This window comes from Neomonachus schauinslandi, chromosome 2 (assembly GCF_002201575.2).
Source record: "Neomonachus schauinslandi chromosome 2, ASM220157v2, whole genome shotgun sequence".
In the NCBI taxonomy this organism is placed as follows: Eukaryota; Metazoa; Chordata; class Mammalia; order Carnivora; family Phocidae; genus Neomonachus; species Neomonachus schauinslandi.
The window spans coordinates 134,616,614-134,627,528 of record NC_058404.1 but is presented as its reverse complement, the minus strand read 5'-3'; the positions used below and the strand labels follow the sequence as shown (position 1 = coordinate 134,627,528).

General features: G+C 38.6%; 1 protein-coding gene and 1 pseudogene across 1 annotated transcript in view; both read left to right on the top strand.

Moving 5' to 3' along the window:
• Positions 1–10,915, top strand: part of ARHGAP24 (Rho GTPase activating protein 24) — a 503,873-nt gene that overhangs the window by 72,363 nt on the left and 420,595 nt on the right. The window lies entirely within an intron of this gene.
• On the top strand, positions 3,171–3,271 carry LOC123324203 (annotated as a pseudogene).

Sequence of the window (10,915 nt, the reverse complement as noted above, 5' to 3'; positions counted from 1 at the left end):
GTGTGTGTGTGTGTGTGTGTGTGTGTGTGTGTGTGTGTGTGTGTGTGTGTGTGTGTATACACGTACCACATCTTCTTTATCTATTCATCTGTCAATGGACACTCTTTCCACAGTTTGGCTGTTGTGGACATTGCTGCTATAAATATCAGGGTGTACATACCCCTTCAGATCCCTACATTTGTATCTTTGAGGTAAACATCCAGTAGTGCAATTGCTGGGTCATACGGTAGCTCTATTTTCAACTTTTTGAGGAACCTCCATACTGTTTTCCAGAGTGGCTGCACCAGCTTGCATTCCCACCAACAGTGTAGGAGGGTTCCCCTTTCTCCACATCCTCACCAACATCTGTCATTTCCTGACTTGTTAATTTTAGCCATTCTGACTGGTGTGAGGTGGTATCTCATTGAGGTTTTGATTTGGATTTCCCTGATGCTGAACGATGTTGAGCACTTTTTCATGGTCTGTTGGCCATTTGGATGTCTTCTTTGGAAAAATGTTCATGTCTTCTGCCCATTCCTTGATGGGATTATTTGTTCTTTGGGTGTTGAGTTTGGTAAGTTCTTTATAGATTTTGGATACTAGCCCTTTATCTGATATGTCCTTTGCAAATATCTTCTCCCATTCTGTCGGTTGTCTTTTGGTTTTGTTGACTGTTTCCTTTGCTTTGCAAAAGCTTTTTATCTTGATGAAGTCCCAATAGTTCTTTTTTGCCCTTGCTTCCCTTGCCTTTGGCGATGTTTCTAGGAAGAAGTTGCTGCAGTTGAGGTCTAAGAGGTTGCTGCCTGTGTTCTCCTTTAGGATGTGGATGGACTCCTGTCTCACATTTGGGTCTTTCAACCATTTTGAGTCTACTTTTGTGTATGGTGTAAGGAAGTGGTCCAGTTTCATTCTTCTGCATGTGGCTGTCCAATTTTCCCAACACCATTTGTTGAAGAGACTGTCTTTTTTCCATTGGACATTCTTTCCTGCTTTGTTGAAGATTTAGGATGAATACATCTAGACTTCTAATGTATAGCCTGATGACTATAATTAACAATACTTTATGGGATACTAGAAATTTGCTGAGAGTAGATTTTATTTATTAATTTATTTATTTTAAGATTTTATTTATTTATTTGACAGAGAGAGATAGCAAGAGAGGGAACACAAGCAGGGGGAGTGGGAGAGGGAGAAGCAAGCTTCCTGCAGAGCAGGGAGCCCGATGCGGGGCTTGATCCCAGGACCCTGGGACCATGACCTGAGCAGAAGGCAGACGCTTAATGGCTGAGCCACCCAGGCGCCCCGAGAGTAGATTTTAGATGCTTTCATCACACACACAAAAAGGTAACTGTTGAGCTGATATGTTAATTAGCTTGACTATAGTTATCATTTTTATGTATATGTACACAAATCATCATATTGTACACCTTAAATATATACAATTTTTATTTAAAAATAAAATAAAAACTATGAGTCCATACTGATACCTCTAATTCTAATCTCAAACCACAGGATACATTATTTTCTTCCCATTTCCGTATTCATAACTCTCTCTACCATCAGTGAGAAATCTGGCTTTCCATTGTGTTCAACATATATATTTATTGGCTCAACTTGGAACCCACAGAAGGTAATTTCATCATCCTTCCAGCGTCTCTATAACTGTCCTGAGGAAGGACTCCAGTTGGAACTGCTTCAGTCACATGCCCACTCTCTAGGCTGGTCACTGTTTGTGTGTGTGGGTAGCTCAGGAACTCTGCATAATCGCATCCAGGCCTACCCTGTGGCCTTGAACTGAAAACAACGTGGCCCAAGGGAAGGACAGCTCTGCAAAGATAGGCTTCAGGGAGTTCCAGATAACATATGTCCTGCCAAGCTTCCTATTTTAAAAAAATGTTTTTTTGTTTTTTTTTTTAAGTTTAGGATTTAGTTATCTTTCACTGAACTGCTAATTAAATATATTCAGGGGCAAGTAAAGCTAGGTTTCAATTCAGCTTGTCTAAAACTAGAGTGTAAATTAATTTGATATTTTGAAGAACTAAAGTGTGTTCAGATTATATGAGCATAATGATACCTCATCCAAGATCAAAGTTTAACACATCAAAGTCCATCATAATGTGAATGATGCTGAATAAAGTAGAATAGCAGTTAGATTTTTTTTCGCTGTGACATCCCTCCACTTTCTTCAAATTCTAATGAAAACATTCTGTTGTCAGTACCTCAATATAATAAACCACTGGGAGAGGAACTGTGGTTCAGTGATTAGGACAAGATTTATATACTCAGAGTACCTAGTAATTTTCCAGAGCTTATAAAGCAAGGCTGATGATGTTCACCACACAGGATTAATTGACAAAGAAGCAGCGGCCCTTATTGGAAATCATTAAGTACCTCAAGGCTTGCGTTTGAAGAAAACCTGAGACTTCATTGTAGGCAAATGACTATCTCAGCCAAAGCTCCCTACTTGTATTTTCTTTGAAGCTGGCCCCTCGGAGAGCCTTGAAATGATAATGTAATCGACAACATATCTGATTTTCCTGGGTTGGACTCACTAAAGGAATCTGACATTAAAAGTAGTATTTCATACAAGCTTTTATCTAAGCTTAAAAAGGTGATCATTAGTGGACAGAGATGGAGGAGCTCTACAAATGATAAACCCTGAGGTTATTTCCCAGTTGTGGAGAGGACCCAGCTTACCCTCCCCCCCGCAACCCTGACTGTCTTGCTCAACATTCTCCTTGGTTCAGCTTGGCTTTCCCTGCTCTTTCCACTGTGTACAAAAGCCCTCCTTCATTGCTGCCATTGCTCTCCCATCATTTGGGTATTATAATCCCGTTACTTTTCAGATTTAGGTGTGGACAACTTCATGGTTCCTTGAGACAGCTTTTCAAAACAAAGTTTTACTAATGAGCAATGAGTGAGGGAGGGAAGGGACACACAAAAGCTTGAAAATTGAGATGTTTATAAATTCAGCTTTCTGATCCTATTTTTTTTTTTTCTGATCCTATTTTTAGGGATCTAGTCATAAGTTGGATTACTATAAAATAGGAATATCCAACTACTATTACCTTTTCCCTACTTAAGATCTGTTTTCTTTGTTCTTTGTGGCCATATGACACAATGGTAGTTGCTGTCCTAAAGCTCTCAGTGAGCTATTATTTCCTTCCATTAAGAAAAGTTGACTTCAATGTTTGCTTCCGCAGTACGTATACTAAAATTGAAGCAATACAGAGAAGCTAACATGGTCCCTGTGTAGACAGACATACAGGCTCATGATGTGTTCCATATTTTTCAGTAATCTACAGCACAGTGACTATAGTTAATAATATAGCATTGCATATTTGAAAATAGCTAGGAGAGTGGATTCTGATATTTCTCATTATGAGAAAAAATTTTGTAATTGTGCATGCTGGTGGATGTTAACTGGACTTACTGAGGTGAATATCTTGCAATGTATACAAATATTGAATCATTACATTGTACATGTAAAACTAAATATAATGTTATGTCAATTATATCTCAATTTAAAAAAAAAAGGAAGGGGGGGAGAAGTTGACTTTCTCTTCTTTTCCCATTTCAAATGTCATTCTCTTTTGTAGAGCACCTGAATTTCTCTTTTATATTAGAGTCTCCCTCTCCTTTTCATGTATGATTGATGGGTTGTGACTGTCTACAGTGTTGTATTGAGAAGGCATCTGGGGGTGATTTTAGGTTCCACAGGAAAGAGAACTATGATTAATTAATAATGTCTGCTGTAAGCTTGAAGAGTATCTGTATGGTTGCCATATATCTGTCATTTCTCTCTTAATCCCATTGATGGTAAAGTATTTGTTTTGATTTGATTTTTGTTTCTACTCAGGTTATCAGCATTGGGAATTCCAATGATTTTTTTTTTCCCACTTATCCCTCAAATAGTGATGTGGTGGTGGAGGACACATCTAAGTATGTACTAAAATTATGAAAAAGTATGTACTTTTCTCCCTGTCTAATTTAAAACCCCCTAAAGAGTGAGCAGATTCTCTCTAGAGTGTGAGGCATTCAACATACAACAAAAACAAAATAAATACTTAAGAGGGATTTTTTTTCTTTTTTAAAGATTTTATTTATTTATTTGAGAGAGAGAACACGAGCAGGGTGAGGGGCAGAGGGAGAAGCAGACCCCCTGCTGAGCAGGGAGCCCGATGCCGGACTTGATCCTGGGACTCCAGGATCATGACCTGAGCCGAAGGCAGACGTTTAACTGACTGAGCCACCCAGGCACCCCTTAAGAGGGCTTTTTAAAAAAATGATTCATCCTGTTAAATCATTTTGATTTCTCACCAAATGATGAAGGAAATATTGAAGCTTAAAATATAAAATGTACATTGATGTTCCTGTTCCACCCCCACATACACATACTTTTTCTAGTATTGCCTATTCTCTGATGTTTTGGACAATTTAATTTCAAATGAATCAAGCAATAGGATATTTAGTGTTTCCTCAGGAAAAGAACTGCACATTTATAAAATTATTACTGTTACAGTTGCCCCAGGTATGCTCTTTTGGTGACTGTTTTAAACTTCATATTCATAGCCGTTGCATTTTATTTAATTCCTTTGTTTTCTTCACACATAAACTCTTGAGTTTTAAGAAGAAATGTTTCTTTACTTTTAACTCAAATTATAATTAAGAGTAACATCCAGTGAGACAAATGGAAGTTTTCTTTGCTCACTGTTGAGTTTCCGAAGTTCGTTTTAGCCTTAAACTACTAAAAACTTAAAGGGTTAGCATTAGGTGGGAGAATTTGGATTGAAGTCTTTGCTCTGGTGTTCAGGAACATGAAATGTTTTAGGATTTTTGCACTGTACTCTGGGGAGCCTTGAGGCCTCTGGGGCCAATTCTAGTAGTCCCCAAAGACTGATGTTTTGTTCATGCATACATTCCTTCATTTATTGACATTTATTCGACAAACTTTTGAATATTCAGTATATGCAATTAGTCTGGGGGGTTACAGGGAGCCCATTTTCACAATGTGTTACGGTGTCAAAGACTGAAGAGTAGTAAGCATGTGGCCCACATGAAATAAAGGTTATTCCCAGTGATGTGGGAACTCATGGAAGGGAAATATCCAGATTGGGGATGAAAGGGAAGCCTTTGTAGAGGAGCTGAAGGATGAATAAAGGTTATCCATGAAGTCCAGGCAGTGAGAACAACCCTTTGTGAAAACTTCAGGCTCTTTTCGAGGTACTTTAAGAAACTGCTTTCTAAAAACAGATTTAGGCTCCTGGAATTTATCCTGGAGCTAAAAAATGATCTACACTAGATCCTCTGCATTCTCGGACTTAGAGCACTGATTCTCTTGTAAGCACCACAGTTTGATTCATTCTTCAAGGAAGAGGTGGTATGCTGCAGAGTGAGGGACAGAGGCTGAACTAGTTTTCACTCACTAGTTTTCTTTTGTTAGCAGTTAACCTTACCACAAGCTACTAAGGTTTAATTCTTTCAAGTTTTTCTTGTGTATTTTTTTGTAAATATGCATTGTCTTAATCTGCTCTGACTGCCATGACAGACTATCCTAGACTGGGTGGCTTAAACAACAGAAATTTATTTTCTTACAGTTATGGAGGCTGAAAGTCCGAGATCAAGGTGCCAAGATGGTCAGATTCTGGAAAGGTTTTCTTGGCTTGCGGAAGGCCACTTTTTCGGTGTGTGCTCATATGGACTTTCCCTGTGCCTTCTCATGGAAAGAAAACAACAGAGACAGAGAAAGAGAGAGAGAGAGAAATGTCAAGTCTGAAATTACCTAAACATTTAGAAGATTAAAAAGAGTTTTAAGTTCTAAATCAGGCAAACAATTGCAGTTATGGAAGAAATGTTCTGGGAAATAATAAAAATTAAAATAAACCTATAACTTTATAGACTAACTGTGACATATCCCATGATTAGGTTGTTCAATTAACATCCTGTGGCAGAGCTATTTTATTTTATTTTATTTTATTTTTTGCTTTGTCAAAGAATGTCAGATCTGCAAGAATATACTTACATGTCTTCTAGTGCCATGGAACTTAATATTTTATTTTATTTTTTTAAAAAAGATCTTATTTATTTATTTGAGAGAGAGACAGAGTGACAGAGATAGCAACAATGATAGTGAGAGAGCATGAGCAAGGAAGAGAGGGAGAAGTGGGCTCCCTGGAGCCCGACACAGAGCTCGATCCCAAGACCCTGGGATCATTACCTGAGCCAAAGGCAGACACTTAACTGACTGAACCACCCAGGGACCCAGGAACTTAATATTTTAAAATGAGAGAAAAAATTGTAATAAATATTTTGCCTTTCAGGATTTTCTTCACTAGGGAGAATACACAACAATGCATATATACCCACCCCCCCACACACACACACAAGCACACGCACACGCATGCGTGTGTATGCACTCATATATGCACATACACTATTTCATTCTGTGTGCATATTTTTGTTGTGTGAACCATTACCTATAGAAAGGCTATATGCTAGCATTTAGACATACAGCCCAATAAAATATACTACTGCTTGACAAACCATCATGTTAGCAACAGCTACAAAACAGCTTTAAAAAAAAAGGTTAGAATTTGATAAATATTGACTATCTGTAGTTATATGTGGTATACAGTGAAATCACATTCATTTTGCAAAGGCATCAGGTTCTCATGTCAACCCCAAAGGTGACAATTTGATGTGAACAAAATTACTCTTGAAAGTCACATAAATCTCTCACAAATTGCAGCATTTTACCAAATCTGCCAGTTTTATTTTTGTTTTCTCCCCTAGCAATAGAACAAATCACTGTTCTTTGATGGAACAATGGGAGTACCTGTTGGTGTCGAGGGGCCGCGTGGTGTGAAATCACGTGTACTCTGAAACTCTGGGGCCACATTTGCACAGTGAGAGACTCACCCCACCAGAGGCTGAGGGAAAGGACCATGGCTGCAAGAAGGCACCTCCCCCTTGTCCCGGGAGCACGCGTTCACTGAGTGTCACAGAGGCCATGTGGTGGAATTGTCATGCTATCCAAGTTGTTCTCTCTCCCTTCTCCTTCTCTCGAGCTCCCTCCTTTGTCATTCTCTCGTGTTTGCTGAACATATGTAGTCATATAGTCCTGTAGTCATGCAATATGCTATTGCAACTCTATGGCATATCACATTCTGTACCCGTTTTTGTTTCTGTGCTTGTTTATTTATCTCTGTTGAAATGAAGTCACATATATAAGTACTTATGAGTGTGCTGTTTGACTTTTAGAAAATTCTGCTAGGAGCATGAACTTCATCTCTGACTGCACCATGTAATACTGTTGCATTCCCAGCCCATCTGATTGCAAAAAGGATACACAAACCAGTTTCCACCACTGAAAAATAATTCAAAGCTACCAGCCCATCAAATGATGGGAACTTTCTAAGCCCCGGCTTGGCACAGTCATCATCACTAAAGCTTTTTCCTAAGATTGATTTGAAGACACCAGTTAACTTATCAGTTCTGTTTTTATTTTAGTTTAGAGTAACCATTTATTTATGTTATTGTTGTGTTGTCATTGTTATATGGATTTGCTGAACACTTAAGTTGAGAGTTCTATTTTGTAATCTCCTGTACTACTCAGCTGCCATGTCCTAACCACGGGGAAAGTACTTTCCCAGTGGAAATTCAGTTAAATCATTCTCTGAGAATTTGAATAAACTGTATTTTTCTTCATGCTAAACCACAATTGGTTACATGTATTTCCTGCCAAGGCTAAAAAGTGTAAATTTTGAATGTTGTATTTTTTCATGAAAGGCAGTTTCAGATTCCTTTAGGTTTGATGATTTTGACATTGTGTTTAAGTACAATGTTCATGTTAATTGACGTCTTCTATGTTAAAGGAAAAAGAATCAGGGTCTTAAAGTATACAGTCTTCTTTAAGGCATTAAATGCAATTTAGGAAGTTCAAAATATTATTTGTAGGAATTCTATTGTGGTTGTCACATAGCTTATTCATTGATTCAACAATTGTTTCCTGAATACCAAATAAGCACTCTTAAAAGCACTGGGTATACTATAGTGAGGAAAAGCAAGTCCTTGACCTTGTGAAGTTTATGGTCTCCTGGAAGGATAATTGGCAGTGAACAGCTAAAGAAATAACAATTTAGTTAAGTTTCAGGAAGACAGAGGCCAGAGTTCGGTGATGGAGAATAGCAACAGGGGAACTGATTCACTGGGTGATTCGTAAGTGTATAGAATGAGAAGGGGTCGGGTATGTAAAGAGCGTGAGACGGAGTAGCCACGGCAGAGATCAGCAAGTATCAAGATTCAAGGCATAATGGGGCTTGGGTGTTTCCAGAACTGAAAGGAAGCTGGTGTCGTTGCTTGCATCAGAGCCTGTGTGTGTGTGTGTGCGTGCACACACACACGCGCACGCATGCACGTGTGTTGGAGTGGGGGAAATGACGAGGAGGTGGCATGAGGTTAGATGAATCAGTAAACAGGTGCCAAATGACTCAGAGCCTTACAGGTCATGGTTAAAGCCCAAGTTTTTAAAATAAGTACAATGGGAGCCAATTAAAAATTGAAAAGTAGAAAATCATTATTTGATTTAAATTTTTAAAAGCTCACTTTGGCTGTTTTGTGGAGAACGAAATTGTGTGAGCATATGTTTGTGTTTGTGGTTAAAAATGGAAGCAATGAGACCAGTCAGAGGGCTGTTAGAACCCTCTAGTCAAAGACAAGGGTGGCTTGGGTCACAGAGTGGTGGTGGAGATGGAGCCAAATGGATGGATCTGAAATATTTGGGGGAGATATATAATCTTCTGATATTCAGGATGAGGAAGAGTCAGGAATCAAAAATGATTACTTTTCTTTTTTTCCCCACTTTTTTTTCTTTCTTTTTCTCTCCCTTAACTGGGTATATCATGGTACCACTTACTAAGGTCAGGTTTGGGTCAGGATCAGGTTTCAGAGAGCGATCATGTTCACTTTTAGATATCTAGCACCAAACCCATTACAAAATTTATGAATTCATCAAACATTGATTGAGCTTCACCATATATCAGACATTGTCCTAGGTGTTGATAATATCTGGTGTCTTTATCCTTATGGAACTACAGAGGCGGTAGATTTCAGAGTGCTGAAATTTCTCAGGGACCATGGTTAGAAATGATCCAACCCAGCATTCTCATTTTAAAGATGAAGGGTAGAATTTGAACCATGTGATTTCTGTAGAAATACTAAAACTCCTCTTGGGGCACCTGGGTAGCTCAGTCGGTTAAGTGGCTGCCTTTAGCTCAGGTCATGATCCTCGGGTCCCGGGAGGGGTCCTGGGGTCAAGCCCGGAGTCTGCTTCTCCTTCTCCCTCTGCCCCTCCCTCCCCGCTCATGCTCTCTCTCTTGCTCTCTCTAAAATAAATAAATAAAATATTTAAAAAAAAAATACCTCCTCTATAAAAATCATGGTTACTTTAGTAAAACTTAATTTTATGCATCCTGCAATAGTTGTGGTATTATTTTCTCTTAGGGATATGATATAATTTGTTTTCATTCCTGTTTTAATGAATTGTTACAATCAGTACTATTAAAATACTTTCTGATGTATTCTGGAGTCATGAAAATATAAGCATTAAAGCCAAGAGTTCAGTGGGCGATGCTATTGTTGATTTCTCTGTACTTATAGAAGACGTAGGCAGGGAGAATCATGAATCATGGTCTAATGTGCACACATTTTTTACTAAGGTATTAATGGTAGACAAAGGCAAAACTAGGCACTTGTATTTTTTTATATCATTGATGGTAGGTTACCCATTACCGTGAAGCATTTTAGAGGGAATTTTTCAAATTTAATATAAAACATGAATATGAGAGGAAAGGGGGCGGGGGGAAAGAAGAGCCCAAAGAAGGAATTAGTTGTTGTACAATGAATTAGAGATTTTTGTGTAGGTCTGCCTGTGTGTGCATATGTTGGAATGTCTGTTTTAAGGTCTTATTCAACTTTATATGTGAAGATATTTGGTCAAAGAATAAATGGGTGACGATGAAATAGCCAGTTGTATAGATTTGAACAATTTTAATACCAGGAAGCCAAAAAAAGATGATTTAGAGTGTTCTAAATAAGCATACTTATTATCTAAATTACGTTAACAGCATTTATTGTTCATTTAGAATGAGATTTACTTGGCTCTTTATACTAGGTCAAGTACTATGAAAGAAGAAAGTTGAAAATTCCTGCCCTAAGGGCATAACAAACTGGAAACATCAGGCATGAGCCAGTCTGCACACATATACATGCACACACGCTGCGGGGAGAATGTTTCCTGCACTCAGTGGATTCTCTCGTGGGAATGCCCTGTAGAGCAAAGGAAGTTTTGAGATGTTTTGTAGGGTGAGGGCATGTTCATTAGGAGGATATTTCAGTACAAGAAAGGGAAAAGTGGATACTGAATGGGACAGATGGTAGTCAATCGACCTACTTGAAGCTTGAAAACAGGGCTGGAGATAGATTGTGATGCATGCCCGTAGAAGAGGCACAACTACTGAGATAGTGTGAATGATCCAAATAAGGAGAGATGAACCATGAGAGACTATGGACTCTGAGAAACAAACTGAGGGTTCTAGAGGGGAGGGGGGTGGGGGGAGGGGTTAGCCTGGTGATGGGTATTAAAGAGGGCATGTATTGAATGGAGCACTGGGTGTTATATGAAAACAATGGATCGTGGATCACCACATCAAAAACCAATGATGTATTGTATGGTGACTAACATAACATAATAAAATAAATAAATAAATAAATTAGAAGAATTAGAACCAAAGTTCTGCTTCATCCCTGCAACTGGAATGGCAGGACTAAATTCAAAGAAACTAGAGGCCCACTGTGGAGGGTTTGACCCTGTACCTTGAAGGAAGAAACGTAAATGACTGAAGGCCGACAGTGGAAACTTCATGGAATTTATAAGTAG